The following is a 23,558-nucleotide window of genomic DNA, read 5'->3' as shown; positions in this document are numbered from 1 at the left end:
GTGATCATTTGAGTCAATGGGCTGTAAAGCAAATCGGGGTGTTGACTTATGCCAGCAAGTGCGCTTCCCGTGAGATTCCTCACAGTTGTGACCATGGTATGTTGGACAAACGACCCTCAAGTGTTGCCTTTACGAGCGCTTGAAAAGCAGAAGGGCCGTTCGAAGCAATCGTTCCGCACGGCTAGAACGACTTCAAACATTTCCATGCAATGTGAAGCGTGCAATTGTACAGCACGTTTTCAAGAAACCGAAGTGCTTTTCACTCATTTGAAAGAGGACGTAATGTTGCTTGTGCATGCATTAGTTATGTTCAACTTATGTTTCAACCAAGCTTCTTTGTCCCTACATGAAAATGAAGTGCTTTCGTGAGCGTGTTTTATGACCAAGTTTCCTGTGAAAGTTTTGGAATGCCCAGAAGTGTGAATATTCTCAGCTGATAAGTCTTAAATGACGCATGCGCAGTTCCTTTTACAAGGAAATGGTGCGTGTTTGCAGGGAAACCACGCTCACTTGTGTAGAAGAAGAACGATAACTTTATTCAAAGTACGGCGAGTTATTCTGGTGTGTTGAAAATTTAATTCTAGGGTTTGACGTGCCAGAACCACAATATGACTATGTGGAACGTCGTCGTGGGGGACTGCGGATTAATTTTGACCACCTGAGGTTCTCTTGAACGTGCACTCAGTTTATTTATTTCTTTTACACTTAGGATTTTCACATTACAAGTACCCTCAATGCAAGGTACACGGGCATTTTTGCATTTCATCACCAGCGAAATGCAGCTGGCGCGGCTGGGATTTGAGCCCGCGCCCTCAGGCTTTGCAGCCGAACGTCAAAACACAAAAACAGTACGCCACCTCGGCGGGTGCGTGTGTGTAGGGTAGGTGAAGGGGGGGGGGGGGTCTCTTTTGACGCGACAGCGTTCAGGGCCCCGTGTTGCAGAAACGGGGCCCTAACCGGCGTCGGCGTCGGAGGCATTGCCCGGCCAAGATAATCATCCCGAACCACCCCGACCGCGTAGTCCCTCCGTGTGGCGCAAGGTGTTAGTGACCAATATTTTATTTCTCAATGTAATATCCGTCAGACAATCGTTAAGTACGACTTAGTCACAACCTGTGGAGATAAAAATGGTATGGAAAAACTCTGTTAAAGTCCTTCGGAACGTGCACTAGCACGTAGCGGGCAGCTCCCACGTCGGGACAGAAAGGCCTAGCCTCTCCGCCACGTGGCGGGCCCACTGGACTGCCATAGGTGTGCTTCAAAATCCGGACTGCGTAGAGCAGCCTCCCACTTGGACGACGCAACGTCTTCGTCACCCCGTAACGCGGGGCATCGCCAGAGAATGCGTTCTAAGTTGGCAAAGTCTGAGCAAAGCGCGCATGTGTTTGACGTGTGAATTTCAGGATACATCCTTTGTAAGAGTGCGTGAGTAGGGTATGCCCCGACCTGCAAGAGTCTGAGTGTCAATGCCTGAGGCCTGTTCAATTTACTGTGCGGCAGCGTATACTTCCGCCTCCACAGATTAAAGTACTTCGTGAGTTCGTTGTGCGAGGCAGGGGATCCGTGTTGTCGGGAACCTCAGCGCCGCACCATCCGGTAGCTACGCGGTCGACGACTCCTCGCGCAGCTCTGTGGGCCGACTCGTTGAGGCTGGAAGTGGCGCCCTCGATCTGTCCCATGTGAGCGGGGAACCAGACGATCGTGTCTTGCTTGATTTTCTGATCCCGTAGGAACCGCAAGGCCGGTTTCGAGACGGTGCCCTTGGCGAATGCTCGAACCACCGATCTCGAGTCGCTATATATCGTCGTTCTCCCGTCGTCCAGCAGGGCCAACGCTATTGCGGCCTGTTCCGCAACCTCGGCCGCCGTCGTCCGGACCGTCGATGATTTTGTGACTTTCCCTTCATGATCGACGCTGACTGTAGCGAACGCTTTTTCGTCGGGGTACCGGACTGCATCGACGAAACAGCAACTCCGGGCACGTGCGCCTGCCTGTTCCAGGAAGGCTTTAGCCCAAGCCCGTCGTCTGCCCACGTTCTACTCGGGGTGGATATTCCAAGCAACGGTAACGCGCTCTCTCTGCTCTCGAGGAATACTGCAGAAACGGGTCTCGATCTCCGTCGGGGGAGCTCCAAGCTCTCTCAGGATATTTGTCCCAGCATTGGTGGCAGACAGTCTGGTAAACTGCGCCCTCTTGTGACTCCGCTATGTCTTCCAGCGGGTTGTGCATGCCGAGGTGTAGCAGTCTCCCCGAGCTCGTGTACATGGGAAGCCCGAGGCCTCTGTTGACCACCTTTCTGATCAACGTGTTCAGTTTGTCCCATTCCAAGCTCAGCCAGTTGTGCATGGCCGCGACATAGCTAAAGTGACACATCACGAAAGCGTGAACCAACCTGATGAGGTTGTCCTCGCTCAGTCCTTGCTGCCGGTTGATAATCCTTCTGATCAACCTGATGGCATTGTCCGTTTCTTTATGAGCTTCAGTACCGTCTGGTTATTGGAGCCGTTCGATTCGATCGTCATACCCAGAACCCGGAGAGAGTCCACCCTGGGAATGAGACAGCCCTCACTTGTCCTTAGAGTGATGCCGATATCCTCTACAGGCCTCCAACCTTTCGGTTTCGGGCACCTGCGCTTGGGCCTGTACTGAGTGTACTGTACTGTACTGTAGCTCTGATTTCCGCGGCGAGCATCGGAGGCCGGTCGGTCTCAAATAGCCTTCTGTGACCTCGATGGCCTCTTGAAGCACAGCCTCTAAGCGTCCATCGCTGCCACTGGTGCACCATATGGTGACGCCGTCTGCATATCATCATCATCATCATCAGCCTATATTTATGTCCACTGCAGGACGAAGGCCTCTCCCTGCGATCTCCAATTACCCCTGTCTTGCGCTTGCGTATTCCAACTTGCGCCTGCGAATTTCCTAACCTCATCATCCCACCTGACTTTCTGCCGTCCTCGACTGCGCTTCCCTTCTCTTGGTATCCATTCTGTAACCCTAATGGTCCACCGGTTATCCATCCTACGCATTACATGGCCTGCCCAGCTCCATTTCTTCCGCTTAATGTCAACTAGAATATCGTCTACCCGCGTTTGTTCTCTGATCCACACCGCTCTCTTCCTGTCTCTTAACGTTACTCCTAAGATTTTTCGTTCCATTGCTCTTTGTGCGGTCCTTAACTTGTTCTCGAGCTTCTTTGTTAACCTCCAAGTTTCTGCCCCGTATGTTAGCACCGGTAGAATGCAATGATTGTACACTTTTCTTTTCAACGACAGTGGTAAGCTCCCAGTTAGGATTTGGCAATGCCTGCCGTATGCACTCCAACCCAATTTTATTCTTCTGTAAATTTCTTTCTCATGATCAGGGTCCCCTGTGAGTAATTGACCTAGATAAACATATTCCTTTACAGACTCTAGAGGCTGACTGGCAATCCTGAATTCTTGTTCCCTTGCCAGGCTATTGAACATTATCTTTGTCTTCTGCATATTCATCTTCAACCCAATTCTTGCACTTTCTCGATGAAGGTCCTCAATCATTTGTTGTAATTCCTCTCCATTGTTGCTCAATAGGACAATGTCATCTGCAAACCGAAGGTTGCTGAGATATTTGCCATCGATCCTCACTCCTAATCCTTTCCAGTCTAAGAGCTTGAATACTTCTTCTAAGCATGCAGTGAATAGCATTGGGGAGATTGTGTCTCCTTGCCTGACCCCTTTCTTGATAGGTATCTTTCTACTTTTCTTGTGGAGAACCAAGGTAGCTGTGGAATCCTTGTAGATATTTGCCAAGATATTCACGTATGCCTCCTCTACTCCTTGATTACGCAATGCCTCTATGACTGCTGATATCTCTACTGAATCGAATGCCTTTTCATAATCTATGAAAGCCATATAGAGAGGTTGATTGTACTCCGCAGATTTCTCGATTACCTGATTGATGGCATGGATATGGTCCATCGTAGAATATCCCTTCCTGAAGCCAGCCTGTTCTCTTGGTTGACTGAAGTCAAGTGTTGTCCTGATTCTATTGTAAATTATCTTGGTGAATATTTTATGCAATATTGAAAGCAAGCTAATGGGTCTGTAATTCTTCAATTCTTTAACGTCTCCCTTCTTATGGATAAGTATAATGTTGGCGTTCTTCCAGCTCTCTGGTACACTTGAAGTTGTGAGGCATTGCGTATAAAGGGCCGCAAGCTTTTCAAGCATGATATCTCCTCCATCTTTGATTAAATCTACTGTTATTCCATCTTCTCCAGGCGCTTTTCCCCTGGTCATGTCTTTCAACTCCCTTCTAACTTCATCGCTAGTTATAGAAGGAGCTTCTGTATCCGGTTCATCAGTATTTCGAATGGAAGTAGCTTGGCTGTTTTGGCTACTGTACAGATCAGTATAGAATTCTTCTGCTGCTTTTACTATGTCATCGAAATTGCTGATGATATTACCATGCTTATCTTTCAGTGCATACATCTTGCCTTGTCCTATGCCTAGTTTTCTTCTTACTGATTTCATGCTGCGTCCATATTTTACGGCTTGCTCAATTTTTCCCACGTTATAATTTCGAATATCCCTTACTTTGTTCTTGTTGATCAGTTTTGACAGTTCAGCGAATTCTATCTCATCTCTTGAGTTGGACACTTTCATGTTTTGTCGTTTCTTTATTAGGTCCTTTGTTTCTTGGGAGAGCTTCCCTACAGGTTGCTTTGGTGCCTTACCTCCCACTTCAATTGCTGCTTCTGGGATCAGCCTAGTTACGGTTTCATTCATTAGCTCTATGTTATCTTCATCTTCCAGTTCTAAAGCTGCATATTTGTTTGCGAGCACCAGCCTGAATTGGTCTGCTTTTACCCTTACTGCCTCTAGGTTGGCCTGTTTCCTCTTGACTAATTTCACTCTCTCTCTCTTCAAATTGAGAGAAATCCTAGACCTCACTAACCTATGGTCACTGCACTTAACCTTACCTAACACTTCTACATCTTGCACTACGCTTGGATCGGCAGAGAGTATGAAATCTATTTCATTCCGTCTGCATATATCGTGTGGTTAATGCCTTCGATCTCGGAGAGGTTTCTTGATAGACCGATCATGGCGAGGTTAAAGAGGGTCGGAGATACGACTGACCCCTGTGGGGTACCTCTAGAACCGAGCCTAACCGAGTCTGACGCGAGGTCTCCCAGGTTGACGATCGCTTCTCTGTCCGCAAGGAAAGGTCTCGTGTAGTCGTGAAAGTGCTTGCCCAATTCAAGGCTCAAGACAAAGGAGTGGAGGATGTTGTCTAAGGCCTTCTCTAAGTCCAGCCCAAGTATAGCTCTCGTGTTACGATCGATGACCTGATCCTTGATCAGCTTCATGACGTCTTGCGTCGACAGCCCCGCTCTGAAGCCTATCTAGTTGTGGGAATAGATGTCCTTGTCTTCCAAGTACCGGGAGACTCTGTTATGGATTGCGTGCTCGACCACCTTGCCCACACACGAAGTGAGGTCGGCCTGAGACAGTCGAGACTGTGAGGCTTGTCGGGCTCGGGAATGAGGATGGTGGTAGCCCTCTTCCACATTCCCGGAACTTTGCCGCTGCTCCACGCCTGGTTGACGATCTCGGTCAGGCACTCTATCGATTTGTCGTCCAGGTTCCTTAGAGCCTCGTTCGTGATCTTGTCTGGACCGAGGGCCGATCTGCCATTTAGGTCGTGTAGGGCCCGCCTTACTTCAACCCCAAACTACTTGTCTAGCTCCAGGTTGTCGGAGCCCCCGTAATCCTTGAAGGGGGGGGGGAGGTAAGCCATCGGTAGGTATTTGTTCACCAGCCTTCCCAGCACTTCGTCGTCCGAGGATTCATGCCTGGCTGCGTGCGAAATGCGTGCCAGTGTGCTTCGTTGGTTCGACTTGGTATTCGTAGGTTGGTTCGACTTGGTATCTAGCAAATGCTTCAGGAGGTGCCAGGCCGTCTGGCCATCTAGCCAGACGGCCAGACAAACTGCGCATCTGGCCGTCGATCGAATTGCAGACATCTTCCCACTGCTGTCTGGAGGGGACCTTGCAATGCTCCTCTAGTTTCTTGCTGACTTCGGCGATCTTCTTACGGAGCCTTCTGTTGAGACGCTGCCCCTTCCACCTGGGCAGGAGGGACTGCTTGGCCTCGAGCAGATGGGCTAGCCTGCTATCCGTCTTCCCGACTGGGAGGTCCGTGCTAACTTCTTTGATGGCGGCGTCAATATCTCTTTCGATCTGTTCGGTCCAGCGTTCGAGATCGGGCTTCTCGACGTCTTCCACATATTCCTCCGTTATCTTGCGAAACTTGTCCCAGTCGGTGACCCTGAACTTGCGCAATCTTCTCTGCTCTACCCGCAGGGCCGTGGCCAGGAAGTAATGGTCACTGCCCAGGTATATGTTGAGGTTGGCCCATTTTGCTTCCGCCGCTCCTCTGACAAAGGTGAGGTCCGGAGTCGTATCCCTGCTTGCCGACGTACTGCATTTAGTAGGGAATGAAGGGTCGGTGACGAGCATCAGGTCCCGGTTGAGCGCCTCTCTCCAAAGGTCCTGCCCTTTACGGGTGTCGTACGGGTAGCCGCAGGTGTGATACGGAGCGTTAAAGTTGTCCGCAATGACGGGAGGAGAGTTACGAGGAAACTCAAACACAAACCGCTTTTCCAGCGTTTCTACCATACAAAAGTGGCGCGTCCGGTTTGTATACTTGCTAAAACACCATCCAGATGGCGCTCGCATCCTCGGTAGGTCAAACTGGGACATATCCGGCCTAATGCGCTTTGGACACGCACGCGCCTCGCGAGAACAGCACCCAATTAATAAAGTAATAAAAAAGGTCCCAGGGCCTTCATATTTTGATATAAGACGACTTATATTGCCCGTGGGAAAATGCCTTCGCAGCAATGCATTTGTGTTTAAAAGTGAAGCTGACTTTATGGGGATCGGTGTGAGCTTGCCCTTTGTAAGCTGGCTGTCCCACGTTGGGTGAACAGCCAGGAAAAATGCGATGCGAACGGGGCTCGAAACGCTGTCGCATTCCACTCTTAATGGCGAAGCTTAAGCGTCCTCCAATTTTTTGTCTTCTGGTTGGTGTCGTTGCATGTCAGCATTGGTAAAATTTGTTATATCAGCAGGCAACAGAGATTTTCTTTCGAAACTTGTTTGAGGCCAGCAATGTTTTTTTCTTGCTAGCCAGTGACCATGTGGTGCTTTTTAAAATCTCGCGCTCGATCAATGGAGTTCGGAAAACTTAATCCCACAATAGCTGTCTTTATTCCTCATTACGAAAATTCTCTGTTCGTCTAGCAAAAGGAAGCTGCCTGATGATGAGACGCTACGACAAGCCTCCTATGCTACCCCTAGCCATTGCGCACAATAGGAACGCGCCACACCATGTGCTTTCATCGGGGCGTCATGCTTCCTCAGCTTTCTTTAATTTTGCCCGGCGAACGGACCATTAAGCAGCGAAGATATCCCGGCTTTGACAAACACCCGAGTACTGCTATAACAAGAAAAATGTGCTCGAATTTTCATGTCATAACTAGAACGTTGCTAAAAAGCCGGCGATTCACGTGTCATTCACAATATAGCTGCAAGAAAATTCCGTCTCGTACTTTGCGCCACGTCATGTATTTTGAGAGGCTTAGCGCTGACGACTTCCTGTATCAGAACACGTTCCGGAGCATCAAATAAACGCTGTCGCAGCGCCTCCACTAAAACAAAGTGCAAACATGAGAAAAAAGTAGGCAGGCAGAATACGTACTATATATGGGTACAGCGCGAAGGCACGAAGGAGACTTCTACTAATAGCAAGACATAAATGGCGTTATGTTCCCATCGTTTCGTTATAGTGTCCTTGGGACGCATACACGAGGCTTTGCGTTGCATTGGCACTCGATGCGTGCACGAGGCGTTCGGCATAGGAGTGTCTCCGCAATCGACGGTTACTTTGATTCGGAGCTTTGATTCTTCTGGCTCATAAGCTTAATTAACGCAATTGATTTATTTTCCTCTTGAATGCAACATTAAATCGACCTGGAGGAAATATGCGTCAATGAGAAATTGTGAGTTTGCAGGCCTATTTTGTGGCTTCGAAGCATATTTTCGGCCAGGAAAGCTTTCTTAGCGTATCGTACAACACTGACACACATTGTTCACCATATTAGATAGCTAACCTTTCATAAAACTGATTCAATTTCGAAGTCATATAAGTGCACAATATTCAGTAGAACCAAACCTGAGAACCTCAAGCGTAAAGTGTTTTCTTTAGAAGCCCAAGGCGCTTTAAAAGGAAATAAGATCTCATTTGCGTTGCCGCTTAAGCACAATCAGAAAAGCGTGCAATTATCCTAATGCTGCTCATTACTTGCAGAAGTTAAATCTGTGTGTTCCTATTCATAAAAGCCATAAAGAAGAATTCTCATAGGGAAGTTATTTCTCAGATTTTGTGCAAAATAAGGGTTTCAGGATGAACGGCCGGATTTGTCACATTACTCAAATAGACGCCAAATAAGAAAGTTCTTCTGTATTTTGCAGCAGCAAAACTCTAACAATCCATCGTGTTCGTATACTCCTTCTGGCCCTACACTCACTTATAATTTAATTATATCGCTTCTTATTATAGTTATTCGTATTGTGAACTCCTAAGAGGGTTATTGCTGTAGCGCTCATTAAAAATAAAGCAAAAGCGGGAGAGGACTAAAGGAAGATTGAAGTGGCCGTTAAGAAATCAAAAACCATGTATTGTATTTCGTATTTCTTCATTGCTATGGAATAAATTTTAGATTATTCCTTCCTGAAAATTTATTTTACATGTGTCAGATGGGTTTCCTTTATGTGTGTGTGTGTGTGTGTGTGTGTGTGTGTGTGTGTGTGTGTGTGTGTGTGTGTGTGTGCGTGTGTGTGTGTGTGCGTGTGTGTGTGTGTGCGTGTGTGTGTGTGTGCGTGTGTGTGTGTGTGCGTGTGTGTGTGCGTGCGTGCGTGCGTGCGTGCCTGCGTGCGTGCGTGCGTGCGTGCTTGCGTGCGTGCTTGCTTGCGGGCGTACCCGCCGCGGTTGCTCAGTGGCTATGGTGTTGGGCTGCTGAGCACGAGGTCGCGGGATCGAATCCCGGCCACGGCGGCCGCATTTCGATGGGGGCGAAATGCGAAAACACCCGTGTACCTAGACTTAGGTGCACGTTAAAGAACCCCAGGTGGTCCAAATTTCCGGAGTCCGCCACTACGGCGTGCCTCATAATCAGAACTGGTTTTGGCACGTAAAACCCCATAATTTAATTTTTTTGTGCGTGCGTGTGTGTGTGTGTGTGTGTGTGTGTGTGTGTGTGTGTGTGTGTGTGTGTTTTTCATTGTTTTTCGCCCCAACACCCAATCACGCTTCAACTGTGCTTCCCTTTATGACGTCTTTGGCAAGGCCTTGGTACCGCTTTACGTTCCAGCTTTCGGGACCTATAAGCATGAATCGACCTTGTAATCCCTACGCAGCCTAAAAGAAAACGAAAGTGTTATCTCTCGTGCCATTCTGTATATACGAATAGTGCATCACGCGTTGTATCAGGCCAGGATGAAGACGAAATATACGTGTCTGGGCAAAAGCGAATGCGCGTGTTAGGCGATTCTTATCTGCCGTCGCTCGAGGAACGCGGTAGTGCAGTCAAGGGGGGTGATGCTAGCAGCAGCAGCAGCAACGGGCGGCCGTGAAACGCGGACAAGGGCCTCCACGAGGAAAAAGGAAGCACTCTCACTGCGTCGTTACCTCCTGGTGAACACGCGCTCTGCGTGGCCTACTTCGATCTCTCGGCGCCGGCGTTCGCCCTCCGCCCGCGAGCCGGGGAACCCAGTACACGTACACTGCATACTCATACGCCGGCACGGCCGAGAGCGCTGGCGACTCCAAGAGTGAATGGCCGCAGTCGACAGACTGAAAATAGTCGGCTGCAGACTTTGGGGCATCGGTGAATCGCGAGAGGGATGCTGAATTATCCGCCTGCGAGCGGGCACAACTCGGTACCAGATTATCCTGTCACTATGTCTTTTTGAGCCTTTGGTGACCTCTGTAGACGTTAAAATGTCCCTGCTTGAAGGCGCAGTTGCTTCATACGAAAAACGTTACTGGCTGTCTTGATTGCTTGCAGAGAGAGAGAGAGAGAAAAACATATATTAAAATAAATAAAAGGCAACCCTTCTGGTGCTTCCTGTGAGGTGAGCTAGATTAAGTCGATTGCGTTACTCCGCAGCATTTATATCTGCAAGCCCTGGCGAGTCAGAAGATACGCAGTCGCCCGTAGCGATAGCCATTGGCTATGGTGTTGAGCTCCTGAGCTCGAGGTCGCTTTTTCGAACTCGGCTTCACTGGCTGCATTTTGATGGAGGCGAAATGTGATGAAAATGCTCGGGAACTTTGATTTAAGCGCAGGCTACAGACCACAGGAGCTCGAAATTAATCCTTAGTACCTTCTACGTCAATCTGATCGTCATTTTGGCACGTAATACAACCGTACACGCCTTGCCTTTTAATACTTCTCAACATACTCCTCTTCAAATGATGCTTAAAACCTGAGAGGGGAGAACGAAGGAGAAAAAAAAACTCAACTGCCATTCCAGATCGTAAAAGAGACCATGGAATACGAGTGATTGCATGATGAATTAGCTGAGAAAAAAAATAACTGCGCAAGTTACCTAGACGCATTAACACGAAGAAAGCAGCAGTGGCACAAGCTTCCAATCAATAAACACTAAGTTTTCACTCTACCAGGCACAAGTTTCAATTGCGTTGGTATTGGAAAACGACGCATTCAAATAGTTATTTTTAGCCATCTTAATTAAGACCCATAATGTATTCTCCTGTAAAATATTTGGTTTTATAAGCAAGCGCGGTACTAAATCAGTACATGGTTAGGTTTGTGGCGTTGCAGATTGCGAGAATGAAAACAACTCATTCGTATCGATACTTTGTTAATAAGCGTCCAAAGCATTTCAGATGGTTAATTACGACATACTACGAAGACTAAGTATACTGCACCAGATTCAAGGGACCATGTTCATCTTTTATCAAGTTATCATGAATTAATTGTATGGTCGACTACAATTAGTTGCACCATGGCAAATCCATAACACTTATTGTCAGGCGCCTCTCGTATTCAAAGCTGTACGTGAAAGATTTAGGCAGCAACATGCCCAGTTATGAAGTGTTCCAATGTGCTGACGACACTCGCCTTACATCTAATTCCACTTATAAAAGTGCTTTGGATAACCTACAATGTATTTTGCAACAGGTTGTAAATTTGCTTCACAATAATTACCTAATGTAAACCGTAGTAAGGCGAAGCTGATATGTTTTCACAATCCTTTTAAACAGATCCGTACCAATCTTTCGCTTCTGCGCGACGTGACCATTTTCAATCAATCAATCAATCAATCAAAGCTTTATTTCAGTTTGGAATACAGTGTGCAGGTACAAACTGGGGGTTTGAGAGAACAAGCAGTCTACACGAGCGCTTGACAAGGCTCTCGAAACCCTTTTAACACATTGACAGTTGCGACAGGAGGAAGAAAGGAAACAAAAAAAGTAGCGATTGTGCCTGTCTACCTATCGAACCTCCGTGTTCTGTAATGTGGTTTGTTGTTGCTACTTTTCTTTCTTTTTTAATTGTGATACAGTCGAACACCTATATAAATAACACCACAACAACACAACTTGTACAACAAACGATTATGTGTGTACCAACCCAAGTACTATCTTTCATTTGTACTGTGAACGCTCTATAACCTAGACAACTACAAAAAAATTGCGTGTACAACGAAGCGATTTAGGCGTCTCCGACGCTAAATTGTGGTACCACAACTGCCCTTAGCAGCCACCACGGAGCTGTCGTCAGTGTTAACACTAGCGACGTGCTCAGCCAGCGTGCCGTTCACAGGGAGTATTTTAGTCCTGCTTCACAGCTCCAGGAATTGTTCAACTGAATTCATACCCCGCTTGTTGCCAAACAGCAGCGGGTGTGACGGCTGTCAACGGGGTCGACGACGACATGAGTCCTTTGGAACTGACGACCCACGATATCGTCAAATCCAACAAGGACGGGAGAATGACGTAGGTCGACGAATGCACCAGCGATATAGATCGTGCAGACGAAAAAAAAAAGAACTTAGCGACAATGGTGGCAATACGGCGTTCAACGCACTGCAGCCGTGCCATAGATTGCGAAGCCTGCGTGAACATTTGATGACGTAAGGTTGGCCACACTGGCCCATTCCGTCACGAGGAAGTCTGTGAAAGAAAATTAGCGACTTCTTTCACTAAGCGTCTATGGAATTAATCCTAAATACATGTATTATTTCGCTAGTCCTGCTTAGCATGCTCTGTCCGGAACGGTACAGTGCCTGATCTGAACAAGTAAGTGACCGGTATAACCAAAAAGTTGTCGCAGTTTCACCTGAAAGGCGAAGCATCAATTGCGATAGCAAATTTGAAGAGAGCTATACGGAGTAATGATAGCAGCTTTATCAGCTGTATAAACTTGGACATGCAGCAGCACCGGCAACACGCAGAACTGTTGTCGACGCCGTCGGCGTTTTGCCCGCGTTCGCTCAAAATGCGTGCGGCGTTGGTGACTGTTGCCGGAGCCTCTGATATAAATAGGCACTTGGTGCCGCAGCTAAACGTCGCCTCCCTTCCCTCCCCCTCCCCCCCCCTCCCCCACGGCCTTTCGCGCGTCGGAAGAAGGTACGTTTACTCTACATATATGGTGATTGTAGAGGAGGAAAGAGACGCCTACTTCTGCAGCCCACCTCAGAACGCGCGTTTGTTCTCCGCCGTGCGTTCACTCCCTGTGAAAGCACGCGTCCCTCGCGCCCTTTCACTCGCACATACAGCGTTCGGCGCGCGGCGACGATTTCGTCTCCATTGACGTCATACGGAACCTCACGGCGACGACGACGGCGACGGCAGAAATCTGCTTTTGAGTGTCCATATAATTGCTATCGCAAAAAATATAATCTCAGGCGCTTGGTTATAAAGGCGTTTGACTGTATGTCTGACAACATTCATACAGAACACTTCTGCTCAATCATTCGGAAAACTGGTTGTCCATAGTACTCGATGTGGTTACTCTGTCCGCTGCGGAATACCAAGCTGAATAGCCTAATCTCAGAATGCAGTGCGCTCGGGGTTGCTATCTTGCTATTGTTCGTGTTCAAATATTGGAACAGTACAGTTTATTCTCTTATCAGAAGTATATTTTATGTAGTGCTCACAGAAGGGCCATGATCATAGTGTATTCTTATACCTGAAGGTGCCTTAATTTCATTTATTGTTTAGAAGAAACAATTGCGCTCAAGTACATCTACACAAAAGAGCTTTTCCCTGATTATAGGCCTGAACGAGCGCCCCGCCCCACCCCGCTCCGTACACTTCAGTGTTTTGCGGTTCCCCGTGCGTGCACCAGATACGGGAATCATATTCGCAAATATTACATTCCAGTCATTTTTACTAATTCCCTTGTACAGATGTTCCCTTTGAATGGCCGCAAGGCTGTGAAGGTCAAACTTAATGCACGTTTACAGCATTTAAGCGGGTGAGTTTCAAATTTCCTCGATTTTACTCTCATTTCTCCACCTGCCGGGTACTGCCCCTTATACATTTCTTTAGCTCCGGCAGCACCGATTTTGTACATTGATACTGCATCGAATAAACAATATTGTTATTATTATAATCAAGGTCTTGTTACTAGATGAATTTAGGGAGAAGAAGAGCTCTTTATCGTAGAAAGTTAAGTATCTGGAAGGGTAGTGCACTGGTTTACAGGAAGTTAAATATGAAGCGCAAATCACTGTAGCGGACGTTAAAGGCAGATGTAACCTTAACAGAGTTAGGATTACATCCGCCTTTAGTAAGATCTTTAAAATATTCTAAAATTGATTTACTTTTTTAATCATTACAACTATTTCATTGTCCATAGGCACGCCTCTGAGGTGATTCTCAAACTTGCATACAAATACAAGTGTATATCTCGGACGTGCAAGCCACTGCAACTGACTTATAGTATCATCAATTCTCAGATTACAACCACACAATTAAACTAGGGAATATTGTGAATTTTGCGTTAGCGCTTCAGTAAAAGTCCAAACCTAATCGAAGCGGTGTTCTCAAACTGATTCCTTTTTCTTCAGCAGGTTGACGTCCCACCGAATGCGCTTCAGTTACACGGTAGAATTCTGGAATGAGCAAGTGTTTGCAAATGCAGCCCGCAATGCATATGTGTTGAGGACTGCATTGGATCGGTCAGTACTCATCGCTTGTGCGCTAAGCACTGAGCACCCTCATTTGCTGTAGTTGGATTACATTCTTAAATGTATTAATTAGGCATCACTAAGGTAAATAACAAAGACGCTACTGGAGACTATCGCATAAATTTTAATGTACTCTCTTTATCGCTTTTTACTGCAATACTTAGCATTTAAAAACATACAATGCAGTGTTCGCTGACAAATCTCGCAGGGGTCATTTTCTGAAGGCGCTTCAAATTTGAGCGTATGGATCTCCATCAAAAAAAGGCCTAAGTGAGCGGTTATCTTCAACGCAGCAATCAAAATATTATAGGGAGAAATAGTAATTAAAAGTTCATCGCCGATGCTTACATTAGTTCCTGACACAGCTAGTCTTGACACAGAGGAAACTCTTCCGGATCGTTTATGAGTGGTAAATGCCCACAAACTCCGGGACACATAAAACAAGCATATTTCAACATTTCGTCTCGCTTAGGCGAATGTGCGTAATACACCAGAAATATTCACTTAGGAAAAACTAGTCGGGGGTAAAGTCTTCGTCATTGGCTAACGAAAAACCAGCCACCGGTTGCACAAATGCCAAATCGATTGAAACCGTAACACGCTGGTCTTGGGATTCTTTAATTGGTGATATTTTCATCCAGTCGCCAAGTAATTTTCTTTCTTTCTTTTGTCTTTCGTCGCCGCTGTTGCCCAGCTCTAGGTTAAGCGTGTGTCTTACCTAACCTTTCAACTACCGGAGGTAAACGCGGCTACAAGGCGCTTGCCGCTCACGTCCGACCCTGCCTTTTGCGGTTGTTGTTGTCGGTTTCTCCTCTCTCGTGCTGGGGAGGGGGGGGGGGGGGGAGACGAGAATCGTTTAGACATGCGGGCCTCTTGTAAGACTCGCGATCAGCTCATCCATTCGCTATGCCCGAAACTGTGCAGTTTATTTTGTGCTCCGGAGTCTCACGCCACTCCTGATAAAGTCGGCTGTATCTTACGCAACCCCTGGTGCACCCAGTGTTAAGCACGTCAACTGAGAGAAGCAGAAAAAAGAGAGAGAGATACCCATGCATTCTCAAAACATTCGAAATTTTTTCTCGCACGACGAGTTGCTTTCATGCACAATATTTGCGTACTTCTTCTACCAGCCATCTTCTTCGGTCGGCCTAGCGAAAATAAAATTGCGGCAACGATTTACCGGTGAACGGGAGCGAAATCCGGCAGCATGACGTCGCACGTCTATCAGTTCCCGGACCCATAATTGAAGCCGTGCTCACCACGATGCAGTATATACAGGGTATCCTAGTTATCACGCAGCACGATTAAAAAAAAAGAGGAACGGCGTTACGCGAAGCAAACCTAGTGCGTATTGTTTCGGAGTAGCCGCCAGTAATTTTTTGTTACTGAGATTTAATTAGGTAATTGTATTAATTATCTCACTCGAGAAGTACTGTCTTAATTATCAAAGTGTCAATGAGAAGATTGTAGAGCAACATGAAAAACTCCCGATACAGCTTTCTGTTGCTCAATACCTGCTACATAAATGTGTTTTTTCCAAGCTTGAAAGAAGCCCGCGAATACACGCAGAATTTCCGCGCGACTGGCCAGCTCGAAGCATTGTCCGTGTATTCGCGGGCTTCTTTCGCACTCGGAAAAACGCATTTATGTAGCACGTATTGAGCAAAAGAAAGCTGTATCGGGAGTTTTTCATGTTGCTCTACAACTTTCCCATTGACACTTTGATACTTAGGGCAGTACTTCTGGAGTTAGATAATTAATTACAATTAGCTAATCAAATCTCAGTAACGCAAAAATTACTGGCGGCTACTCCACTGTACATGAAACAATACGCACTAGGGTTACTTCTCGTAATGCCGTTCCTCTTTTTTTAAAGCAGTGCTGCGTGATAGCTGAGACACCCACTATATATATATATATATATATATATATATATATATATAAGCATGACCATATAAAGCCAACAGGTAATGAAGCCATGAGAAAGCATCGGGGAAATTAGCTGTGTTTTTTTAAAATGTATATTATAGGGTTTTTCGTGCCAGAACTACGATCTGATTATGAAGCATGCCTTAGTGCAGGACTCCGGCATAACTTGAACCACCTGGGGTTCTTTAACCTGCACCTAAATCTAAGTACACGGGTGTTCTTTCATTTCACCCAGATCGATATGCAGCTGCCGTGGCCGGGATTCGATCCCGCGACCACGTGCTTAGCAGCCCAACACCATCGCTACTAAGCAACCATGGAGGGTTTAGCTGTGGTTCAAATGGAAATGTAAAAAAAAAATAATATGGGAAATGGGAATGAAAGCGGCCCGAAAGATAACTTGACGCCGGTGGGATGCTTTATGCTTTTCTTTTCATTCATTCGCTTTCATGTACCTCAACTGAGGCGGCGGTAGTATGTTTTTTTTTGTTTTTTTTTTTTTCAAACTTATTTAACCTCAAGTAACGAGCTTGGCGCATCAAGTGTTGATTACATTGCAATGACAAGAAAAGTACAGAACGCTTAACGAAGTAACGCTTAATGGGCCTTATTAGGGTAGACCTATATGTACAATGAATATATCTTTGTATATCGCCCGCGTATGCCTTATAGAAACCTCTCTCCGTGTATCGCACACTGAGCGGGCGCTGTTTTGGCGCCCGATTCGTGTATCTACCTACAGTCAAGTAAATTTTATTGGTGAACATCTGCCGTGAAATTAAGGAATTCCTCATGTTCTCGTATAAAGAAAGCGAAAATGCATGCAATGAATTCATAAGGTCGTGAAGGAGCAAGTGAGCGGACAAAGCGTTTACTGCAGTAACGCAAAATAAATTTCGGAATACAGAAATTTGTACATATGGCAGATAATATTTATAACCAACCTGCGGAATGTAGAGTGCATTATGCGATAAATGTTCGAGCCAGCGTACTATCCAGCAACGTTTGGGCTTCTGCAAAGCATTACCAGATGGAACAACACTATTTGTGTAAGTAGAACAATTGTGTGTGTAAAGCAAGGAACTTGTTGCAATGCGACATGCAACATGTGAAGGACACTGATAAGGTCAATAATAATTCACGCGCACTCTTTCAAAGCAAATTGTTGCTACGTGACGTGCCGCTCGCACAAATCGCTTCAAAACGTTGCTAGCGTTAGCACGAGTGTAACATGCTAGCATATGCGGCCTAATGGGCTATCCGTAATGATAATTCGTATAGGCTATCCATAATAGGTTATACATATCCGTGTGCGTAATGGGTTATTGGGAACGAGGCAACGGGACTATCCTGAACCTGGTCCAATCCCTCCGTTAGGAACGCATTTTATTTTCGAGGACTCGAGAAAAAGCGCGAGAAAAAAAAACCATAGCGAAGTTCCCTTCATGAGTCGAAGAATGCTTCGTAATAATACTCGAACATACCGGCAAAAACGTGAGTAGCGTATCCACAATCTTGGAACTAGACTTTTCGTTCCCAGGAAAGGTGATTGCACCTGTGGGACCAAGTGTCGCTGCATTCTCACTCAACACGCATTGCCAGGTGTGGAACTGTTCACTATTTTTTCCTCGCAGATGGCTATCATGCGGGTGAAAACCGCTTTTTTCTCGAATAAACCCGCAATTGCGGCTGAGTACTTGTGCATCAGTCGTTTTCCCCTTTTCGCAACCCCGGACCTTGTACGCTGCTCGCTCTTTTTCTGCCTTTCTTTTTTTTACAAAACTCGCAAGATAGCGTAAGGACAAGCACGGCATCGGTAAAGTGCGGCCCAGACCGGCACGGCAATTTATCTCGAAACGCGGCCGGCTTCTTCAAACACCGCCGTGGCGCGCAATCGCACGCTCCCGGCGACAACGTCACGAAACGGATCGTGCGTCGCGGCGGCAGGCACACCGCGTTTCTCACTGTCAAGGTCCAACCACGGCGCAAGGGCACCGTGCGCGCTTACAATGCGCGAGAAGTCCTCCCAACGCAACGACGTCGCCAGACAGGTTCAACGAACCTCCCAGTCAGCCCGTCCCGGCAGTGAAAGTGTGCGCGCTTCGTGGGGCGCTTGGCCGCCGAGCGCGACCTCGTGGCACCGTTTCGCTGCTGCTGGCACGACCAACCTTCGCACCCCGTGCCTGTCTTTCACCCCCCCCCCCCTCCCCACCACTGTTTGCCTTCCGTCACGGCAATACGCACGAGACGTCACGGTGACTCGCAGCCCCCCCTCTATCCTGGCCCGTGCACGCACGAACTTGTAATGCGCTCACTTCCTGAACACGACGACGATTCCATTTCACATGGTTAGCAATACGAGTCTTCAGGGAAGCCCGTTTGTCTATCTCGCCTGTGCTCGACATAGGGTGAAACCTTGATTTAATGGGGAGAGGGGAGAGCGAGATTCTGGGCAGCGTGTAGAGAAAGACCGGAATGTAACAGCAGTGATCTGTTGATGACTAATTGGTTTATATTCAACAAGTAACGGCGGTGCGCAAAATACAAGACGGAAAGGTGACACACAGCGTCGAACTGTTCTCTGTCTCCTACCTTTAGTTGTACCCTTCTTTTATTTCGCGCAGTACGTTACTTCTCCGAAATAGAGGTAATCGAGAGAGCAAATCATTACTCAACAGTAATAAGATATATACCTTAGCGAGTTGGTTAACAATATACAGTGCGCATTTGTTTGTCTGATGCTTTCGTTGTCCTGTGTGTTTGTGTCATTTATAACATATATTAATAAACATAGCGGAAAGAAATGAATGCACCTATAACACCGCTATGCGCAAGAGTAGCCCAGATCGGTAACGAATAAAGAGAGAAAAAACGAAAAATAATGCAACATCCGACCCACTGTTCAAGCAAATATCGTTTAACGTGGATTCTAATCAAATGCTACGAAAATACACCTGATGTGCATGCACAAGTGCAGTTTATTTCCTACTTACGTAATTGTTTATACATTCTGATTAAATACGGACACGAGTTCACATGACCTCATAGTGTGCGACGCCGGTGCAGGCATGACTTGTATATCTAATGCGAAGCTTTTTTTTTCACGTCAGGGAAGTATTGTGAGCAGATTTGCATGTACAGAAATGCATGAAACATAGCGATGCATTTTTACGCTTCAACACCCCTGAAGACCACGTGATAAACCGATCACGTCCCCCGCGCGACTCACTTGACCGTGGAGAGCTACTGATAAATCTGTCGGTCGAGGAATCCTTTGTGAATGTTCTTTGTCCGGTATCCCAATCTTCCCCACTGCTGTGAGAGACGCCACAGCAATGTTTACTCGGCGAGAACCCGACGCCAAAACCGTAGGAACTGGCAAAAAAAGCTAGGTCCACATTGCCACTATTGAGCGGCAGTAATGCGACAGCATTACCGGGATTATCAGGACAGCCCTGCCTCTATAGCGTTGGATCACGTTTCAACAGCACATTTAAACTCTGGCGAGTACGCTAATAAAGTTATGGTGTAACGATCGACAAACTAAGTCAGCACCTTTGATTGCATTCTCCGGAATGGGCCCAATTATTTAAATTATACTACACGTGGTTGCTCAGTGGCTATGGTGTTGGGCTGCTGAGCACGAGGTCGCGGGATCGAATCCCGGCCTCGGCGGCTGCATTTCGATGGGGGCGAAATGCGAAAACACCCGTGTAATTGGATTTAGGTGCACGTTAAAGAACCCCGGGTGGTGCAAGTTTCTGGAGTCCCCCACTACGGCGTGCCTCATAATCAAATCGTGGTTTCGTCACGTAAAACCCCATAATTTAATTTTTTTTTACACTGGTTGCAAGGAAAGTCCAAGGAAGTTCGATTGTCTACACAAGAAAATCGCAGGCGAGGACGGCAGGAAATTAGGCCGGGTAATAAAATTAGGAAATTTGCAAGCGCAAGTTGGGATCAGCTAGCGCAAGACAGAGGTTGCTGGAGATCGCTAGGAGATGCCTGCGTCATGCAGTGGACATAAATATAGAATGATGATGATGCACGTACTGTCTCCCGGTTCGTCCCAGTTTATAGCCATCTCCAGGATCGGCCCACTTCAACCAGCAAGTGACGAACGAGAAACCGCAGGAGAAAACAGTGGGTCGAAAACCACAGGTTTTAAAACACATACTTTGGTCGCCTTGCCATTAGACGCGTAACATTAGGTGCATTGAGAAAAAGAAATGGTATAGCACATACTTTCACTCTTACGCTAACGTGTCACAGTTTGCTCATTTTAACTGATGAAAACTATAGGTGGTCTGACCCAGTCCTGGCATCAATATCAATCATGTAGGGTACGACAGAAGGAACTTCAATGCTGGAAAATTGCACAAATTGCGTGTACTTTGCTCACTTTCTAGGTGAACGGCTTTCTCTGATGCGGCTGACACTGAATTTTGATTACCAAGCTAATGGTCGCAACGCCTGCCACTCCAATGAGGGTTCGTGCCGAACGGCCCATCCCGCATCAGTGAATTAAGAGTGCGAATATTTACTCCAACACTAAAAATACACGTATTCGCGGCTGTTTAGTTTCTCTGTTTTTTTTTTCTGCGCGTGCCAGGCAGCCGTCCGTGGGATTGGTTGTGCATTAACAACTTCGTTATAAGTCATGTTTTGCCTTTTTATTGTGCTGGCGTTTTAACCCCTCCTGGAACCATCTCAACCTTACCAATGAACAATGGTAATGGTCGCTATGAACAATGGTCATCCGGGAATACGGCGTCGGTTGCTAATTTAATGTACCCTGTGAACCATGGAAGCAAAGGATTACGGCTTTGTGAAAAGTTAAGCAATGTGCTCAGGATCGTCGTCTACTACGCGGACACCCAGGTCGGTAAAACGCCACGATTCTTTTCCATCGGTTCTGTAACTCCTATTCCAGGTCATGCGCCGCTAGCAACCTGCCGACCGCGCAGATGACGCTGGCGAGGCGTCCTTCCGAATTGCTGACAAAACTCTAAAAGGGGAACGAATTGGAAAATTATCGTTACATTATACCCCTGCCCCATAGGCGGCTTCCTGTGGAATCCACGCTACTAAAAGATTGATCAAATAAACGCTGACTCTTCCAATAGGTGCAGAGCTTGCTGCGCCTGGCAGCCAGGACTCCCTGGCGTCGGTCGCAAAAGCAATCAGACATAGGCAACACTAATATTCCTGTTGGTTTACTTCTATCGGCCAAGGCGGTTTGCCTACTGACGTATTTCAGTCATTACCTCGCTGCTGGCGAGGCAAATCCAATTTGCCTGCTGGATTGATCCCATGACGTGGATATTGTCCAGCGGAGATATGCTCAAAACACGCGCAGTTGGCAGCAATCGGAAGAGGAGAGGCCGAATGACTGAATAAAACGAAAGAATAAAGAAAACGCAACGAGAACGGACGCTAACAAAATGGCCGTCGCTCGTTATGCGATCGTAGGCGAAACCGGTTTTGATATAACGGCATCCTACGAACGTTTGCCCAGTTGAGTTCCCAGTAGTTATGATTGCACAGAATTCTCCGTGGAGCCGCATTCTTGATTTCGATTCCTGTGTATGAATACATGCTACTTTAAATATATAATTACCGGCGCGCCATTGTAACTGCGGCCGTGTTTCTGCACCTACGTTTCCTGCCGCGGATAATGCAAAGTACGTTTTCCTCCAAAGCATGACCACCATCTCTGTCACCGGCAACGCGTACCTGCATAACGGCGGCTGATTGACTAAGCGCCACTTACTTAGTCTCATAAGTTTCGCCCACGACGTCTATACATGCGACAGACACAGGTAAATTGTCTGATGCCCAGCGCAGCGACCTTTATTATCGAGCCTCAGTTTTTTGAAGGGTATGCAAATCCAAAGCATATTTTGTAATCTATGAAAATCCTAGCTTATGTGCAGCGCTTAATGGAATGTTGTGCGACTAAATGCCATGATTACAGCACTGCCTATCTTCATCGCCCACAGCGTGTAACCTCATGAAACGTGTTTATGTTTATGCCCTGTACAAGTCAGCATCTTAATCGCATTCACTCATTCTTTTTCATACAATGCACCGTTCACATTTAAGATACGCCGAATCTCAAGCACCAAATTAGGCAAATGAGAAGTGTGAGGCGCCGACGCAACCACGTCGCGAGCTCGAAGGCATTGTGAATTGAGAGCTGCACCGTTACGAAGGCTTATAGCTGTTTCTGGGCACTTGGAAAAATAAACAGTTTATTTTATTTAACGGGGAAAATGGTGATTGTAGGTGTACATACAACAGCTCCGCTGCCATTTAAATACATTTAGACTTTCTGTACTTCTTGTGTGACAATGCCACGGTTCCATTTTGGCGAAATAGCCAAGAGTAGGCAGTGTAGGCAAGTACCCAGTGGCACTTGCTCAATGCTACAAGGACGGGGTTGCCCCAACGTAATAAACTTGGAAAAGTCAGAGAAGCCGTTGAATTTCATGCGCTATACCATTAGAGGTGTTTGCGTTTTAGAGATACCGATGAGACAAAATTATGCGTACAGGTTCTACGTTGTAACTTATCGATTTATTACGGGGAAGAGAGACACGCTCCCTGGCACGACTTCGTCACCATTCAGTGTTTTATACACCACCCACTCGGAACGAGGCACCAACGAAGCGACATGCGAAACGCGGGAAAGAGGCAAACAAAGCTTCGTTTTGAAAGCTCACATTTCTTAAGTGGTATTTAGAACTTGAAACAGCAACTAGGCTGTCATATCGACACAATTATTGTGTGCATGTTGATATTAGGTACACACTTCGAATCTGCACCGTCTGCTCTGGGCACCTCCAGGGACGGCCCCGTGTGACCATCGAACAGATGCGGCTGCCTCTTTGCTCTGAACAGATAGCAGGCTCCCCCTGCAGCGGTAGTATGCTTGTGTCATCGCGCTCACTCTCTGATAGCCTTCGGCTGTGATCCCGCGTATATCGTCGGCTTGTGTTGACATGTAAAATATGGCGCACGTGTTTGTGCAACGAGACAATATTCGAGTCCCGAGACCACTATAGGAGTGGTCACACGGAGCTAGGCAACAGACCTCGGGAGCGCGCCTGCTGTTCTAACCCTTCCTCACCCTAGCTTAAACCTTCACTTCTCTCTGTCGTCTCCACTACGACAGGGAGCATAGCGGAGTGAAGCCATCACAGCGGAAATGAAACGACCATAAAGAACATAAACAATACAAACCAGAACACTGCGAGAACCCGTGTGGGCCGGCCTTGCGCTGTTTCCGTTCGTTTTATTTGCGCTGTGATGTCGTCACTAAGCATCAACCAACTACAGTAAGAACACTGGATAGTGA

General features: G+C 46.9%; 1 protein-coding gene across 2 annotated transcripts in view; it reads right to left on the bottom strand.

Annotated features, from left to right (window-relative positions):
- Positions 1–23,558, bottom strand: part of LOC119465168 (17-beta-hydroxysteroid dehydrogenase 13) — a 111,569-nt gene that overhangs the window by 23,454 nt on the left and 64,557 nt on the right. The window lies entirely within an intron of this gene.

The sequence above is a fragment of the Dermacentor silvarum genome, chromosome 9 (assembly GCF_013339745.2).
Source record: "Dermacentor silvarum isolate Dsil-2018 chromosome 9, BIME_Dsil_1.4, whole genome shotgun sequence".
In the NCBI taxonomy this organism is placed as follows: Eukaryota; Metazoa; Arthropoda; class Arachnida; order Ixodida; family Ixodidae; genus Dermacentor; species Dermacentor silvarum.
This window is presented reverse-complemented; position numbering and strand designations above follow the sequence as displayed.